General features: G+C 50.7%; 1 protein-coding gene across 1 annotated transcript in view; it reads left to right on the forward strand.

The window, feature by feature from the left end:
• LMNA (lamin A/C) overlaps positions 1-18,882 on the forward strand; it is a 62,199-nt gene that overhangs the window by 743 nt on the left and 42,574 nt on the right. The gene's annotated exons all lie outside the window — the stretch shown is intronic.

Here is an 18,882-nt window from a genome sequence, read left to right on the forward strand (position 1 = left end):
GAATACAGCTTGGGGGGATCTGTTCTTTAGCACTCATCGTAATTTCCACTCTGTTTCCTCCACCCCTCTCCCACTGAAAACCTATTCAGGGCCGGGCCCGGTGGCTCACGCCTGTAACCCCAGCACCTTGGGAGGCAGAGGCAGGTGGATCACCTGAGGTCAGGAGTTCGAGACCAGCCTGACCAATAAGGTGAAACCCCGTCTCCACTAAAAATACAAAAACTAGACGAGCATGGTGGCAGGCGCCTGTAGTCCCAGCTACTCAGGAGGCTGAGACAGGAGAATTGGTTGAACCCGGGAGGCGGAGGTTGCAGTGAGCCTAGATCCTGCCACTGCATTCCAGTGAGACTCTGTTCCCCGCCTACACACACACACAAAACCATTCACTCCCGTTTGACTCCGGAAATTCGGTGAGAATGAAGTTTCTAAAGCTTGGAGAATTAGGCACTTTTAGAGTTTCAGGAAGGTGGAGTGTAATGCAATTTTTTCTTCTCCCTTTACCCCGTATCTTCTGCATTTATTTTATATCACCCTTTTTGTGTCTGGATCTTTCCCAAGGGAAGAAGGAATGGCGCTGCAGCTTGAGGGCTCGAGGTCAGACTTTAAGAAGAACTTCCATAAAGAGTTTTATAACAGTGGGTGGGTGAGCCACAGTGGTAAGGTGTCCTTTTCTGGAGTGACTTGAAAAACAAAAATCTGAACTAGTTTGTAAGGTAAAGTCCTGCTGAGAGGCAAGGGAACAGATGAATTGACTTCACAGACTTAGCAATGTGGGGCCTTGAGGGCTGAGCTGTTTAGCCCAGTTCCCTAAACTGTTTCTTGGAAAGAGTGAGTTTGCACACTAATGGGAGTGCTGGAACCTGAGCTGAGGATCTCAGAAGGGGTGGGTTTGTGGGGGCGGGGGGAGCGGAGTTGGCACATTGCAGGGCTTTTTTTCCTTTGCTAGGCAGAAGATCCAGGGAAGGAGAACCTTGACTGAGGAACCCGGGAGGGCCCTGGAGTTGGGGAAGTTTGCCCCCTGGACTGGGGATTTAACATAAGATCAACAGTATGGCCGGGCGCGGTGGCTCACGCCTGTAATCCCAGCACTTTGGGAGGCCGAGGCGGGCGGATCACAAGGTCAGGAGATCGAGACCACGGTGAAACCTCGTCTCTACTAAAAATACAAAAAATTAGCCGGGCGCGGTTGTGGGCGCCTGTAGTCCCAGCTACTCGGGAGGCTGAGGCAGGAGAATGGCGGGAACCCGGGAGGCGGAGCTTGCAGTGAGCTGAGATCCGGCCACTGCACTCCAGCCTGGGCGACAGAGCGGAGCCCCAGTCCAAAAAAAAAAAAAAAAAAAAAAAAAAAAAAAAAAAAAAAAAAAAAAAGATCAACAGTAAACCTTATTGTGGGATTTGATGCTACTGCCACCAAGCAAGAGTGAAAGAGGAAGAATTGGAGAGACAAAGTCCTAGAGAGTGGTCTGTTTCTGCCTCTTGTCCTGTCCTTCTGTCCCAGGAACCTGGATTGCAGAGACTGTGGTACTGGGGACCATGGGGTCTCTTTGGGAGAAAGTTTTTGCTTTGTGGACCAGGTGACTCTCTTTCACATTAATAGAAATAGCAAACAGTTGCATAGGACTTACTGTGTGCTAGGCATTTTTGTGGGGCTGAGCCTTCCTGTCCCCACTGAAATGAGATTCCCCCCAGACTCCCACCCTGAACTTGCCCTGCCTCTGCTTTCCTCCCCACTAAGCTAATTAAAGCAGGTGGTTAATCACTAAAGAAGCCTTGGGGATTTGGCCAGGGAGGAAAACAAAGGGCAGAAACAAATATGTATGAGTGGGGAGGGGGTCAGCTGCTGAATGGGGAAGGGGCTGACTGAAAGGTGGGGCGGGCGAGGCAGGGTCCCTACTGGACCCACTTCATCCCTGATCCACCAACAAGAATGAATCAGTCCTCTGGGTAAGTTAATGTCCACCCTCAGGGTCCCATTGGGACTCCAGACAAATTTCCTTCACAGCAGATGTGAGCCTGGCACCTGGAGGGTGAAGGATACGTGTGTGAATGCAGTTAGGTGTGTGGCATGGTGTACATATGAGAGTGTGTGCTGCAGATCATGTGGGAGAGTGCCCAGGTGCAGAGGCCCAGAGTAGGCACCTTGAGGAGCTGGATTCTCAGAGCGTTTTTTACGAGTCCTTCGCTGTCTCCTGGAGGCTGGTGGCCTCCTTTGTTCAGGAGACCCCCTCCCTCAACTGAGAAGCTAGATTTCTGTCTACAGGCTCTCCTTTTCCCCGCCTGCCTAATCCAGAATTATGGCAATGAGAGCAGAAGGTCTTACTTAAACAACACTCCCCACTCTCTGCCTTATCACCAGAAAGGTGTAGAGGTGGCATACTTGTCCCCTTCGGGACTTTGGAGAACAGCACTATGTCTCTCATCTTCATCATGGTCCCCAACCCTAGCGGCGCAGAACCTAGCATGCAGCCCTGCCCAGAACAGAAGCTCAATAGGGGAACGTTGAGTGTAACTGCATTTTTTTTTTTTTTTTTTTTTGAGACGGAGTCTCGCTCTGTCGCCCAGGCTGGAGTGCAGTGGCGCGATCTCCGCTCACTGCAAGCTCTACTGCCTCCCGGGTTCACGCCATTCTCCTGCCTCAGCCTCCCTAGAAGCTGGGACTACAGGCGCCCGCCACCACGCCCGGCTAATTTTTTTGTATTTTTAGTAGAGACGGGATTTCACCGTGTTCGCCAGGATGGTCTCGATCTCCTGACCTCGTGATCTGCCCGCCTCGGCCTCCCAAAGTGCTGGGATTACAGGCGTGAGCCACCGCACCCGGCCGTAACTGCATTTTTACAACTTTATGGTGTCAGGAGGAAAGAGCAGGTCTCCAGAGATAAACATGCTGCTTATTCTGCCACTTTGGGCAGTCATTTATTGCTGAGCCTCAGTTTCCTTATCTCTAAAATTGAAATAATAAGCCAAGCTCTGGCAGGGCATGATGGCTCATTCCTGTAATCCTAGCACTTTGGGAGGCCAAGGTGGGTGAATCACTTGAGGCCACGAGTTTGAGACCAGCCTGGGCAACATGGCAAAACCCTGTCTCTACTAAAAATACAAAAATTAGCTGAGCGTGGTGGTGCACACCTGTAATCCCAGCTACGTGGGAGGCTGAGGCATGAGAGTCGCTTGAACCAGGAAGCAGAGGTTGCAGTCAAGATTGTGCCATTGCACTCCAGCCTGGGTAACAGAGGGAGACTCTGTCTCAAAAAATAAAATAAGCCAAGGTCCTAACACAGTGCCTGGCTATCTTAAGTGTTCAATCAGTTTTAGTTTCCTGGCCCTGGTTGTTCTCCCCTTGTGTTTGACTTTAGCCAGATTATGGTCTTCAGGAATTTTCATTTGTTCATATATTCATTCATTCATTCATTCAGCCAACCACTTCCTATTGAGCTCCTGGAATGTGCCTGGCACTGGAGGAGATTTATTCTGACCCATCATAGGTCACTTGAAGTCACTTCTAGGTCTAGACTTGCTGAAATAAAATCATTCCAAACAAATAGCAAATAATTCTAAAAATAATTCCTGTTAAACCCTGGAATGCAGGTGACCTCTGACTCTCTCTCTCTGTCTCTCTCTCTCTTTCTCTCTCTCTCTCTTTTTTCTGTCTTTCTTGCACAAGCCAGGCTTCTGGCCTCATGCCGGGGGAACAAAGGACCCTGTTGAGTTGTTGAGTACATACACACACACAAGCCAGGCTGCAGGGCAGGAAAGGCAACCCAGTGGAGATTCCAGGGTTCTTGTGGAGGTTGGGAGATAGGAGTGGGGTGGATGATCCAGACTGTGTGCTTGTGAGTTGTATCCCTTCTTTTTTTTTGAGACAGAGTCTCACTCTGTTGCCAGGCTGGAGTGCAGTGGTGTGATCTCGGCTTACGGCAACCTCCGCCTCCTGGGTTCATGCTATTCTCCTGCCTCAGCCTCCTGAGTAACTGGGATTACAGGCATGTACCACCACGCCTGGCTAATTCTTGTACTTTTAGTAGAGATGGGGTTTCACCATCTTGACCAGCTGGTCTCGCACTCCTAACCTCAGGTGATCCGCCCCCACCTTGGCCTCCCAAACTGCTGGGATTACAGGCGTGAGCCACCACGCCCGGCCAGGAATTGTATCCCTTCTTTCCTCTGAGCACTTCTGAGCACCTGTTATCACTGTCTGAACATTCAGCACCAAGGGATGGGGGTGCACACCTAACACTTGCCCCTCCTTAGCCCTATTTCTCAGAACCCTGAGGGAGGGAGACACAGGAGGCTGCCACCAAGGCTGTCTTACCAAGCAGACTGGCCCTTAGAGAGGTCATCTCCCCCATCTTCCTACTTCTCTCAGGAGGCCTTCTCTATCTGTCCTAGTCAGCTGAACCTCCTCTCCCATGCATAATGGGATTTTCCCATTTTCTTTTCTTTTTTTCTTTTTTTTTTGTGGGGGGACGGAGTCTCGCTTTGTCGCCCAGGCTGGAGTGCAGTGGCGCCATCTCGGCTCACTGCAACCTCTCCCTCCTAGGTTCAAGCAGTTCTCTGCCTCAGCCTCCTGAGTAGCTGGGATTATAGGCGCCCGCCACCATGCCTGGCTAATTTTTGTATTTTTAGTAGAGACAGGGCTTCACCATGTTGGCCAGGCTGATCTTGAACTCCTGACCTTGTGATCCACCTGCCTCAGCCTCCCAAAGTGCTGGAATTACAGGCGTGAGCCACCACGCCCGGCTCCCATTTTCTTTTCTTCTCTTTTCTTTTCTTTTTTTTTTTTTTGAGATAAGGTCTTGCTCTGTCACCCAGACTGGAATGTAGTGGCTTGATCATAGCTCACGGAAGCCTTGATCTCCCAGGATAAAGCGATCCTTCCACCTCAGCCTCTCCAATAGCTGAACCACAGGCGCATGCTGCCATACTCAGCCAATTTTAAAATTTTTTGTAGAGATCAGCTCTTGCTATGTTGCCCAGTCTGGTCTTGAACTTCTGGCCTCAGGTGATCCTCCCACTTTGGCCTCCCAAAGTGCTGTGATTATAGGAATGAGCCACTATGTCTGGCCATTCTTTCCTTCCTTTTCTTTCTTTCTTTTCTTTTTTTTTTGAGATGGAGTCTCGCTTAGTCGTCAGGCTGGAGTGCAGTGGCACCATCTCAACTCACTGCAACCTCCGCCTCCTGGGTTCAAGTGATTCTCCTGCCTCAGCCTCCCGAGTAGCTGGGACTACAGGCGCGCACCACCACGCCCAGCTAATTTTTGTATTTTTAGTAGAGACAGGGTTTCACCACGTTGGCCAGGATGGTCTGTATCTCTTGACCTCATGATCCGCCCGCCTCGGCCTCCCAAAGTGCTGGGATTACAGGTGTGAGCCACCATCCCGGTCTCCCCCTTTTTTTCCTTAATATCCCTTTCTTGTGGGAAGTCTGTGTTGCTATCTAACCACCATCCTTCCTGCTAAGGGTCCAGCCAGTTTTCTCTCCTTTGATAGAATGTACTCAACACATTAATTTAATTTTTTTGTTTTCTTTTTTTTTTTTTACTTTATATCAGCAGTCCAAATCTCACTAGCATTAATTAATTTTAATCAATGAGAATATGGAATAAAATTCTGTAGGCCACACAAAAGAAATGTGAGACTTGATCCCTACCCTCAGTAAGACACAGAAACTGGCCTACATGACCCAGAGAATGTGGGTAAACAGGATTAAATGTAAGGACAAAATGGTCTTTGAGGTAGGGCATGGTGGCTCATGCCTGTAACCCCGCACCTTGGGAGGCTGAGGTGGAAGGATCACTTGAGCCCACGAGTTTGAGACCAGCTTGGGCAACAAAGTGAGACCTCATCTAATTTATTTATATTATTTTATTTTATTTTATTTTATATATTTTTTGAGACAGAGTCTCGCCCTGTCGCCCAGGCTGGAGTGCAGTAGCACAATCTCAGCTCGCTGGAACCTCTGCCTCCCGGATTCAAGCAATTCTCCTGCCTCAGCCTCCCGAGTAGCTGGGATTACAGGCATGTGCCACCACAACTGGCTACTTGTTTTTGTATTTTTAGTAGAGATGGGGTTTTATCGTGTTAGCCACGATAACACGTGACCTCATGATCTCCTGACCTCATGATCCGCCTGCCTCAGCCTCCCAAAGTGCTGGGATTACAGGCGTGAGCCACCACACCCAGCCTATTTTATTTTATTGATTGATTGATTTGTTTGTTTGTTTATTTTGAGGCAGGGTCTTGCTCTGTCGTCCAGGCTGTAATACTGTGGCATGATCTTGGCTCACTGAAACTTCGAACTCCCAGGTTCAAGTGAGCCTCCCACCTCAGTTTCCTGAGTAGTTTGGTCTACAGGCATGCGCACCCTGCCTGGCTAATTTTTGTATTTTTTGTAGAGATGGGGTTTTGCCATGTTGACCAGGCTGGTGTCAAACTCCTGAGCTCAAGTGATCCCCCTACCTCGGCCTCTCAAAGTGCTGGGATTGCAGGCGTGTACCACCATGCCCAACCCTTATTTATTTATTTATTTATTTATTTATTTATTTTTGAGATGGAGTCTCAGTCTGTTGCTCAGGCTGGAATGCAATGGTGTGATCTCGGCTCACTGCAACCTCTGACTCCTGGGTTGAAGCGATTCTTCTGCCTCAGCCTCCTGAGTACCTGGGATTACAGGCGCACGCCACCATGCCCAGCTAATTTTTGTATTTTTAGTAGAGACGGGGTTTCACCATGTTGGTCAGGCTGGTCTCAAACTCCTGACCTTGTGATCTGCCCACCTTGGCCTCCATTGCACTCCAGCCTGGGCAGCAAGAGCCAAACTCCGTCTCAAAAAGAAAGAAAGAAAAAAAGGTCTTTGGGACTCTGAGGGCTACAGAGATTGGGGAGAGAGGTCACTGTGAGTCCTTCTGTTGTTGTGGATCTGATCTCCAAGGGCTTTGCAGGCTCATCCTAGGTTTGGAGCTGGACAAACATCTCTGCTCCTCCCCTGGGACTACCCTGGCACTCCCCCTGCCAGGTCCCCTGCACTGTCTGATTTCCCTAGGGAGAGCAACTCAGAGGGACTGGGACGGAGTCTGGGCCCCTTAGGACAGCTGGTTGATGAGGCCCCTCTGGGACTCAGGGCTGGACCCAGGCGTCCAGGAGGCGGGTGATACTGGAGCTGTGACAGTTGGTCCCCAGATTCCACACTCAGTGGCGCCAGCTCTGGTTTCGAGCTGGGGTGAGGGAGGGGGAGGGGCACCTGGTGCCAGCCAGGGGCTGGATGCTGTCTTGGGGCAGGGAGGGGGAGGCAGTAAACATGCCCTTCCTAGGTTATTGAGGATTTTCTAATTGCCCTCCCTGTGCCAGGCACTGTGCTAGGTACTAACGGGATTCTGCAATGCAAGATGCAGTCTGGCACAGATGAATTGATGGCATATAGTATAGAATGTCAGAGCTGGACTAGAAGTTGAATGAATGAATGAGTAGGGAAATGAGTGAATGAATAGTTCATCAATTATCTAATGTGCTCATTTTACAGAGGAGACTGAGGCCCAGAGAACCCGAGTCCTGTGACTCCCTTCTGCTTTCTGATCTCTCATGCTTCTTTTTTCAGGAAAGGGAAGAGAAAGGCAGAGGGAGGGGTGGGAAGGGACTTCACACTTCCTGAATGCATGTTTGGTGCCAGGCTCTGTTCTGGCCTTTTCAGACTTGATATAATGGTCTTCACAATTCTGTGAAGATGGACTTGGTGTCTCTGCTTCACATGAAGGGACCTGAGGTTCCGAGAGGTTAAGTAACTTTCCTAGATCACAGAGCTGGTAAGTAGACTTCAGTGTTCAAAACCAGAGCAATCTGGCTCCAGAGCCTGGGACCCCAGAGGTAGACAGTGATACTCAGTGAGTGCTTGGAGGCCACAGAGGGTGGAGGGAGTGGTTCCTGGATGAAATAGATCTGAAGGATGGGTGAGGTTCATTCGAAGGGAGAGAATTGGAGGGATGTCTGGAAGTTGGTGCTGGAGGTGCCCAGGGAGACTTGCTGGTTGAGCAGGTGGCCGGCTTGCATGGATCTTAGGGATCAGGGGACGGGTTCAAAGAAGCATGTCTTTGAACATTGGCCACCAGGTGGCGCCGCAGGCCAATTCCTAGAAGTGGCTCTAGCCTGAGCATCCTCACTAGGGCCCAAGTGTGGCTTCTCTGCTCAGCCAGGGCTCCATGCTGGGCTTGCCTCATCAGGTGTCATCTCCAGCTTCTCCTTGCCCCTGGCTTCTGGCATCCAACACATGGGGGACAATGATGCTACCAGTCTATTCCTGACTCGGGACGAACACCCAGGTAGCTGAGATCTGGGAATCCCCGTGGGTCTGAGCAGCTCCCCAGGTTACCCGGAGACCCCTCCAGTTGCCTAAACCTGGCTTCATGTCCAGCGCCCGTCTGAGTTTCTGGGAGACACTGTTCATGGGACAGGCTGAGGAGGAAACAGGCATTTGAGTCCAACTGACCTGGGTCTGAAGGGAAATAATATCTATCTTGTAAGGATTTAAAACATTTCATCCATGGCCGGGTGTGGTGGCTCATCCCTATAATCCCAGCACTTTGGGAGGCTGAAGCGGGCAGATCACCTGAGGTGGGGAGTTGGAGACCAGCCTGACCAACATGGAGAAACCCCTTCTCTACTAAAAATACAAAATTAGCTGGGCATGGTGGCACATGCCTGTAATCCCAGCTACTCGGGAGGCTGAGGCAGGAATATCTCTTGGACCCAGGAGGCAGAGGTTGCGGTGAGCCGAGATTGCACCACTGCACTCCAGCCTGGGCAACAAGAGTGAAACTCCGTCTCAAAAAAAAACAGCTTTTCATCCAATAAATATCTATCAAATACATGCTGTGTCAGAAACTATTCTAGGCCCTGGATACCCCAGAGAACAAGATAGACAAGGTCCCTACTTGCACGGAGCTGATATTCTATGGGGGAGGGAGGCAGACAGTAGTCAAGTAGATAATGTACTTTCTGGTAGTGATCATCACTGCAAAGAAAAATAAACCAGGATATGGGGGCAGAAAGGTTTGAGGTGGCTAATTTAGAAAGGACGGTCATGCTATCTGGCCAGGACAACATAGCGAGACCCCATCGCTAAAAAAAAAAAAATTTTTTTTTTTTTTGAGATGGAGTTTTGCTCTTGTTGCCCAGGCTGGAGTGCAGTGGCACGATTTTGGCTCACTGCAATCTCTGCCTCCTGGGTTCAAGCCATTCTCCTGCCTCAGCCTCCCCAGTAGCTGGGATTATGGGTATGCATCACCACACCTGGCAAATATTTGTATTTTTAGTAGAGATGGTGTTTTGCCACGTTGATCAGGCTGGTCTTGAACTCCTGACCTCAGGTAATCTACCCACCTCGACCTCCCAAAGTGCTGGGATTACAGGCGTGAGCCACAGTGCCCAGCCAAAAGCATATTTTTTAATTAGCCAGGTATGGTGAGGTGCTCTTGTAGTCTCAGCTACTTAGGAGGCTGAGATGGGAGGAGCACTTGAGTTCAAGGTTACAGTGAGCTGTGATCGTGCCAGTGCACTCTAGACTGGGTGATGGAGCGAGATCCCATCACTATTCAAAAATTTACAAAAAGGGGGCCGGGCGCGGTGGCTCAAGCCTGTAATCCCAGCACTTTGGGAGGCCGAGACGGGCGGATCACGAGGTCAGGAGATCGAGACCATCCTGGCTAACACAGTGAAACCCCGTCTCTACTAAAAAATACAAAAAACTAGCCGGGCGAGGTGGTGGGCGCCTGTAGTCCCAGCTACTCGGGAGGCTGAGGCAGGAGAATGGTGTAAACCCGGGAGGCGGAGCTTGCAGTGAGCTGAGATCCGGCCACTGCACTCCAGCCTGGGTGACAGAGTAAGACTCCGTCTCAAAAAAAAAAAAAAAAAAATTTACAAAAAGGCTGGGCGCAGGGGCTCCTGTCTGTAATCCAAGCACTTTGGGAGGCCGAGGCAGGTGGATCACTTGAGGTTGGAAGTTTGAGACCAGCCTAGCCAACATGGTGAAACCTCGTCTCTACGAAAAATACAAAAAATTAGCTGGGTATGGTGGCGTGCACCTGTAATCCCAGCTATCGGGAGGCTGAGGCAGGAGAATTGCTTGAACCCGGGAGGTGGATGTTGCAGTGAGCCAAGATCACACCACTGCATTCCAGACTGGGGAACAGAATGAGACCTTGTCTCAAAATAAAATAAAATAATTAAAAAATGAAAGAAAGGATGATCATGTGAGAATTTATACCAGCATTAGTTAGCTGTTGTTACTCTTAGTGTGCTTCCTTTGCTTCTGCCCCACTCCTTCCCCACACTCCCTTTCATCTGTCCTGAATTCTCTCCATGGTTTTGTCCAGCAGCCCCCAGGGAAAGCAGCTGCTGGTTTGGGAACTAGGAGCCCTGAATATTTAGTGCTGGCTCTGCCCACAGCAGTCCAAACTGGCTCCTCTCCAGCTTCCGGTAAATGACATCACCATCCACCTGGTTGCTCCAGCCAGAAATCTGGAGCCATCTATGATTCCTCCCTTTCCCCAAACTTCCTCCCATCCAGTCCATCAACAAGTCCTTTCAACTGTGGATCAAGACGTTTCCCAAGTCCATAACATTCTCACCTTTTGCTACCATCCTGATCCAAACCATCCTCACCTCCTGCCTCTAATATCCTCTGCCTGCTCTGCCCCAACTCTTGCCTCCCCTGTTCCCACTCTTGCCTCCCCTGTCCCCTTCAAATCATTCTCCACACAGTGGCCAGATACTTATTTTTTTATTTTTATTTTTTTGAGACAAAGTCTTGCTCTGTCACCCAGGCTGGAGTGCAATGGCGCGATCTTGGCTCACTGCAACCTCCGCCTCCTGGATTTTTTTTTTTTTTTTTTTGAGACTGAGTCTGGCTCTGTCGCCCAGGCTGGAGTGCAGTGGCCGGATCTCAGCTCACTGCAAGCTCCGCCTCCCGGGTTTACGCCATTCTCCTGCCTCAGCCTCCCGAGTAGCTGGGACCACAGGCGCCCGCCACTTCGCCCGGCTAGTTTTTTGTATTTTTTTTTTAGTAGAGACGGGGTTTCACCGTGTTAGCCAGGATGGTCTCGATCTCCTGACCTCGTGATCCACCCGTCTCGGCCTCCCAAAGTGCTGGGATTACAGGCTTGACCCACCGCGCCCGGCCCGCCTCCTGGATTTAAGCGATTCTCCTGCCTCTGCCTCCCGAGTAGCTGGGATTACAGGTGCCCGCCACCATGTCCAGCTAATTTTTTAGTAGAGACGGGGTTTCACCATGTTGGCCAGGCTGGTCTCAAACTCTTGACCTCAGGTGATCCCCCTGCCTCAGCCTCCCAAAGTGCTGGGATTATAGGCATGAGCCACTGCACCCAGCCCAGAGAGATCATTTTTTAAAAAATGAGATCACCACGAGGTCAGGAATTGAGACCATCCTGGCCAGCATGGTGAAACCTCACTTGAGGCAGGAGAACTGCTTGAACCCGGGAGGTGGAGGTTGCAGTGAGCCACGATTGCGCTACTGCACTCCAGCCTGGTGACAGAGCAAAACTCCATCTCAAAAAAAAAAAAAAAAAAAAAGAGGCCAGGTGTGGTGGCTCACACCTGTAATCCCAACACTTTGGGAGGCCAAGGCAGGTGGATCACCTGAGGTCAGGAGTTTGAGACCAGCCTGGGCAACATGGCAAAACCCCATCTCTACAAAAAATACAAAAATTAGCTGGGTTTGGTGGTAGGTGCCTGTAATCACAGCTACTTGGGAGGCTGAGGCAGGAGAATTGCTTGAAGTTGAGAGGTGGAGGTTGCAGTGAGCTGTAATCGTACCACTGCACTCCAGCTCTGGGCAACACAGCGAGACTCCATCACAAAAAAAAAAAAAAAAAAAATGTGATCATGAAATGCTCCTGCTAAAAGCACCGTCTTAGTTCCCCATTGCCATTAGATTCACACTCCTTAGTATGGCGATGATGTCCTTGTCCTGGCCAGCTCCTGCCCACCTGTCCAGCCCATCCTGCCCCTCCTTCCCATTCTGTACTCCAGCCACATGGACTTTCTTCTTTCTTTCTTTTCTTTTTTTTTTTTTTTTTTTGAGACGGAGGAGTCTTGCCGTGTTTATGCTGGAGTGCAGCGATGCAATCTCGGCTCACTACAACTTCCACCTCCTGGGTTCAAGCAATTCTCCTGCCTCAGCCTCCCAAGTATCTAGGATTACAGATGCCTGCCACCACGTTCAGCTAATTTTTGTATTTTTTGTAGAGACAGGGTTTCACCATGTTGGCCAGGCTGGTTCGAACTCCTGACCTCAGGTGATCCGCCCACCTTGGCCCCCCAAAGTGCTGGGATTACAGGTGTGAGCCACCACGCCCAGCCCACATGGACTTTCTTTCAGGGCTTTGGCCTGTGCTATCATCATCTGCTATTCCCTGACCCTTCACCTGGTTAATGTTTGTTCATCTTGCAGGACTCAATTTACATATCGTTGTTTGTTTGTTTGTTTGTTTGTTTGTTTGTTTTAGATAGGTTCTGGCTCTGTCACTCAGGCTAGAGTGCAGTGGCACAATCTTGGCTCACTGCACCCTCTGACTCCTGGCTCAAGCCATCCTCTCACCTCAGCCTCCCAAGTAGCTGGGATTACAGGCGTGTGCCACCATGCTCAGCTAATTTTTGTAATTTTTGTAGAGACAGAGTTTCTCTATATTGCCCAGGCTGATCTCAAACTTCGGAGCTCAAGTGATCTGCCCGCCTTGGCCTCCCGAAGTGCTGGGATTACTGGTATGAACCACTGCACCCAGCTACATGACACTTTTTCCTAGTGACATAATCTCCCCTGGTCATTTCTTGGTATCCCTTACAATTCATTATGCTCTATTGTAACTGCATATTTACACTTCTGTTTCCCCAGTACACTGGAAGCTCTTTGAGAACAGGGACTGGATCTAGTCTACTCCTGTATTCTCAGCACCCAACACAAAGTAGGTGCTTAATAAATGTTTGCCGTTCAGAAACTCTGTGTGCTCATCCATCCTTCCCTCTTGAACACCCTCTCCCTCGCCCATACATTGCCAAATATTCCACTTCTCCCCCTGCTTTTCTGGCATACCTTTCACTCCCACATCCAGCTCCATCTCTCCTCTCCCCTTCCATCCCCACTCCCACACCTGGGCCCTCACAGCCTGCCCTCATCTGATCTCCAAGGGGCTACTGTCTGCATGAGGTTTAGTATATCCCATCACTGGGTTCCTCTATTCTCCAGCACCTGGTCTGGGGCTCGTACACAGCAAGAACTCAATAGTGCTGCTAACTCACTGATGTGACTTGGTGGATGGCTCAGAAGGGATCCCTAAGCATGCATACACCTCCTCTCAGTCACTGCTAGTAAAATGAGTCTATCAAGAGAAGTATACATGGGTCACATGCTCCTAGACAGTCCCTCTCCATCCTCTAGGGCTTTGCACACACTGTTCTCTCTGCCTCGAACCCTCTCTCTCATTTTGGCTATCTCCCACTCATCCTTCAGACCTGAGCTGAAGTGGAGGAGTCATATCCTCTTTTTTTGAGACAGAGTCTTGCTCTGTCACCCAGGCTGGAGTGCAGTGGTGCAGTCTCGGCTCACTGCAACCTCCGCCTCCCGGGTTCAAGCAATTCTCCTGCCTCAACCTCCCGAGCAGCTGGGACTACGGGCGCACACCACCATGCCCATCCACCGACTAATTTTTGTATTTTTATTAGACATGTGGTTGCACCATGTTGGCCAGGCTGGTCTTGAACTCCTGACCTCAGGTGATCGGCCCTCTTCAGCCTCCCAAAGTGATGGGATTACAGGCGTTAGCCACCATGCCCAGCCAACTCCCAGTGCTTTCAAAGCCAGTTTGTGTATTTGTGTTACTCAGACTGATCGCTCTCCATGAATAAGGGATGTGTCTCTCCAAAACCTAGCATAGAGGAGGCATTCAATAAAAATTTGTTGAGTAAATGATTGATTGAATGAATGAAAGGAAAAAAATGACCATGTGATACTGAATGAGTCACTCCCCATCTCAGTTTCCTTTTCTCAAAAGAGTGGGAGGGTAGGAGAATGCGAACAGTGGTGTGCTGGTAAATGTTTAATAACCAGGGTGGAGAAAGTCCTGGTTTGTGGCAGTTGCCAATTTCCACTGGGTAAATTCTCTCACCATGGTTGATTTCAATGTGAACAGTGGGCTCTCACCAGCAGGTGCAAGCCCCTGCAGGTGGAGTAATTTGAGCTAGATGACCTCCAAGACACTTCTTTTTTTTTTTTTTTTTGAGACGGAATGTCACTGTTGTCGCTCAGGCTGGAGTGCAGTGGCGCAATCTTGGCTCGCTGCAACCTCCACCTCCTGGGTTCAAGCAATTCTCCTGCCTCAGCCTCCTGAGTAACTGGGATTACAGGCACCTGCCACCACACCCAGCTATTTTTTTTTTTTTTTTTTGTATTTTTAGTAGAGATGGCGTTTTGCCATGTTGGGCAGGCTGGTCTTGAGCTCCTGACCTCAGGTGATCCACCCGCCTCGGACTCCCAAAGTGCTGGAATTACAGGTGTGAACCACTGCGCCTGGCATCCAAGACACTTCTAATGCCAACATCCTTGTACTAGGCCCTCTTCCAGCTCCCCCAGGAGTCTGGGGGTTAGAGGTCAGGCTGCTCCCCACTCTGTTACCTCCCCATACTTCTAATTAATTCTTGTGTTCAGTCTCAGAACCTAGAGAGTTACACTCAGGCTGCCTGGTTCAACTTATTGCCCATATCCTAGAGGCACTTGCGTGCCCTCCCAGGTGCGTAACTGTACATGTCTCTCCCAGGCAGCCTTCACAGACTACTCAGGGGCTATGGATTGGCTCCAGCCCTGGCACTGAGACTTGAGCAGAGGCGTGATCTACTCTGGCCTCCTGTGTTTCTGCTCCCCACCTTCCCACACTGCCCAGGGCTCCCTGAGAGTGATGCTGAGTCTAGTCTCAGCTTTTACGTTGCTTTGCTTTTGACCTCTGACCCAACACATGCCTCCTTTCCCTCGGAATTCTTGATTTTCTCCCTGGCTTGTCTCCACCTTCCTGGGTGTTCCTTTTTGGTCTTCTTTACCCATCTCTCCTCCTGTGTCTGCACAGCCAGGGGCTCCCCACTCCATTTCCCCTGCCTGGAACACACTTGCTTCTCCCCTTCTGCCTGGCTATTCAAGCAGGATCCTGTAGGTGGGTGGCAGTGCCCTGTGTAGTACCTGTGAGCCCTGTGCAAATTGCTGCACATCTCCGAACCTGTTTTCCCATCTATAAAGTGAAGCTAATAGTAGCAGTTACCTCATGGGATCGTTGTGCAGTTAGTGGGAAGAGACATGTAAAGTACTGACATACTGTCTAGTACACAGAAAGTGCTTAATAAATGTTGGTGATTCTTATCCAGGACTCAGCTTAATCATCCCTTCCTCAGACAGGCCTGCCACACAACCACAGACTGGGTTAGGTGCTGGGTTCTCTGCTCCTCGGCGTTTGGAGGCACTCATCACACATTAATTACTTTTTCCATGAAGATGAAAGCTGTCTTTGGCACCCAGATGGCACTGAGTAAATATCTGTGAATGAATAATGTGGACGACTGTCTCCTCTGGAAGGACACAGCCAGGGCCTCCTGCCACTCAGGACTAGCCTGGACGCACCCACAGGGAAGGAGAAGGTGGGGCTGGTCTCAGCTGGGCCAGCAGGTGGCGCCAGCGCCTGTCGGTCTCTCCCCGTGGCCACCTCCCTTGTGCTTGCTCATCTCATGCCTGGGCGATGAGGATTCTCTGCTGGGGCAGGAGAGATGGGATCCTGAGGCCTGGGCGAAGTTCCAGGCCCTGGGGCTCGGGGGCAGACTCTCGCTCACCCCTCCCAGAAAGATGTTTTCCTAGGGGATGTCCAGCCTAACATGGCAGGGAAGGAAGTGGTGGCCACCAGGGAAAGGGACTGGCCTGAGGGGTTGGGGGTCCTGATGAGGCTGCTATTCTCTTGAGGACATGAAATGAGAGGCGGTGAAGTCAGTCAGTGAGTCAAAAGCTGAGATCTAGGAACCAGACACAATGTGGGAGAAGCTGCGGTGAAATCAATCAGCGAGAGAGGAAGGGGAGGCCCGGTTTCCATGACAATGGTAGTGTTTGTGGCAAGCTGGGGACTCCTGGGTCCCCAAGGCCCGCGAGCAGTGATTCACCACAGGAAAGGGAAGGCTGCAGAGGGACCTGGTGCTGGGGACCGGATGCCTTGTGGCTCCTTCTCGCTGCTGAGCATGCATTCCCCCAGCCCAGGCCCTGGATCTCTGCCAGGTACTGGCAGGGAAACTGAGGGATGGCAGAACTGAGCCCCAATAAGGGGCAGGCACTTTGCTCCATGCTGTACATGCACATATCACTTATTGCTCACGACAGCCCTATAGAATGACTGTTATCCCTGTTTTACCAAAGAGGAAACTCTCAGCCTGGCCCATGGTGCCATGGGCAGGACATGAGTGGCAGAGCCAGGATTGGAACCCAGGCTAGCCTGACTCTTTTTTTTTTTTTTTTTTTTTTTTTTTGAGACGGAGTCTCACTGTGTCTCCCAGGCTGGAGTGCAGTGGCCGGATCTCAGCTCACTGCAAGCTCCGCCCCCCGGGTTCACGCCATTCTCCCGCCTCAGCCTCCGGAGTAGCTGGGACTACAGGCGCCCGCCACCTCGCCCGGCTAATTTTTTGTATTTTTAGTAGAGACGGGGTTTCACCATGTTAGCCAGGATGGTCACGATCTCCTGACCTTGTGATCCACCCGCCTCGGCCTCCCAAAGTGCTGGGATTACAGGCTTGAGCCACCGCGCCCGGCCGCTAGCCTGACTCTTTACCATGCTTGGGAAGGCCCAGAAAGCAGAAAAGGAGGAGCAGGAGCATGGGAGTTAGAGGACGGTTCAGACCCCAGAGGAGATGGACCCCAAGTCCCCTAGCCTCCCTGCCTGCCTTGCCCTGTGTGAACCCAACACTGATGAGGGAAGCTGGCAAACTGCATGGCCTAATATGGGCCAGAACCTGGGCAGCCAGCCTACCTCTCACTCTCTTCCAAACCCAAGAGAGTAGGCCCCGGTTCCATTCCATCCAACTGGATGGCGGCTCCCCCACCATTTTCTCTCTGCCCTGGTCCTAGGGACAGGGGTACGTGTGCGTGTGTGTGTGTGATCATCATGTCTACACCACCCACCACCATCACCCCATCCTCCAGCTTCTGCTATAGCCTGGGAGTTCCCAGCCTCTCTTAGTCCCTGTCAGGATAGTTTCATTCTTGTTCAGCTTTGGGGCCCACACAATTTCAGTACAAGAGGGGTATGCCCATCTCACCCCAGGCCTTGATAGCATGCAAGAGGGTAGTTCAGGCCCTCATCATCTATTCCCTTGTAGTAGAAGGGATGGAGGTTGGAAAGACCTTAGAAATCTTCCAGTCTGGTTCTCTTGTTTTGAAGGTGTGAAAACCGAGGCTCATAGAAGGGGAGCAATTTTTCTGAGGTGACAGAGCAAGTTAATGGAAGAGTGAACTAGATTCCCTGTCCGCAGACTTCAGGTTCTATAATCCCAGAAAGGACTTCTTGAAATGGGCATTGAGTTCTCGGGATGGGAGTCAGGTAGATAAACAGATGGAGTGAGACAGATGAAATGGGATAACCTAGCATAAAATGCCATGTGAAAAGAAGGTACACAACTCGGCCCAACTGTCTACCATGTTACATAGGAATAACTGAGGTGAGATCATGGGAAGGACTTCTCACATATGTAAGTTAGGAGTACAAGATCTGTGATCAAAATGGGCTGCGTGATCCCAGACACATCACTTACCTTTTCTGAGCCCCAGTGATAACTCAGGATACCCTACCTGCAGGCTTGTAGGGAGGATGGAGGGGGTGGTGGGGGAGTACTTGTGAACTGTGGGGTGACATGAATGTTGTCAGTTGTCAGGGAAGGCAAGTCATGTCTAGTGGGACTGAGAGATAGAGCTACCCTGCAGTGCAAAGGTAAGGGGTAAGCCAAGATGCTCACACCTCCCACCCCCATCCTTGGGAGAGAAAGGGAGGAACATAAACTTCCAGTATGCTTGATACAAGCAACAGTTCTCCTCCCTGGGGGTGGGCAGCAGGTTCCTGTAGACCCCTGGGGTGCCCAGAGGCTGTGGGAAGCTGAGCACTAATTAGCTCTGGCTTTCTAATCGGGGCTTAATTGCCTCCTTGTGATGGGCAATTAGGAGGCTGCATCAATTAGCACAGGGAGGTGAGAACTCATCTGGGGCTGGTCAGGGCTCCCCTTTGGCAGGGAGGGAGGCAGGCAGGCAAAGGCTTCCCCACTGTCAGCCCCTTCCTCCCCTTTGAAGGAGAGGGCCCTGGAGCCCTCTCCTTAGCAATTAGGCCTTAGCTCCTTAGCTCCTAGGAGCTACTAGGCTTCTAGGCCTGGATTGTGGCTTTTCTGACCTTGGTTTACTCACTTTCACTGACTCTCTGACGTTTCTGCCCAGAGGAGACTTACATTCTGGGCCTAGCTCTACCACTGGCTCCTTTGCAACTTTGGGGTTGACAGCTATGGAGTCCAGGTTCGGAATGTGGCCTTTGAAGCTAGGTCTCTAGGGTTTGAATCCCAGCTTCACCATTTATTAATTGTGCAACATTGGACCCTTCGTGCTTTGTTTTCTCACCTGTAAAATGGAACTGATAATAAAAGTTCCATCCTAGCTACGCATGAGGCTGAGGCAGGAGGATTGCTTGAGCCCAGGAGTTTAAGGCTGCAGTAAGGGACAACAGAGTAAGACCCCATTTCTTTTTTTTTTTTTTTTTTTTTTTTTTTGGGGGGGTGGGGGTTTGTCCCCCCCGCGGGGGGGGGGGGGCCGCCCTCCCCCCCCCC

This window comes from Theropithecus gelada, chromosome 1, assembly GCF_003255815.1.
Source record: "Theropithecus gelada isolate Dixy chromosome 1, Tgel_1.0, whole genome shotgun sequence".
NCBI lineage: Eukaryota > Metazoa > Chordata > Mammalia > Primates > Cercopithecidae > Theropithecus > Theropithecus gelada.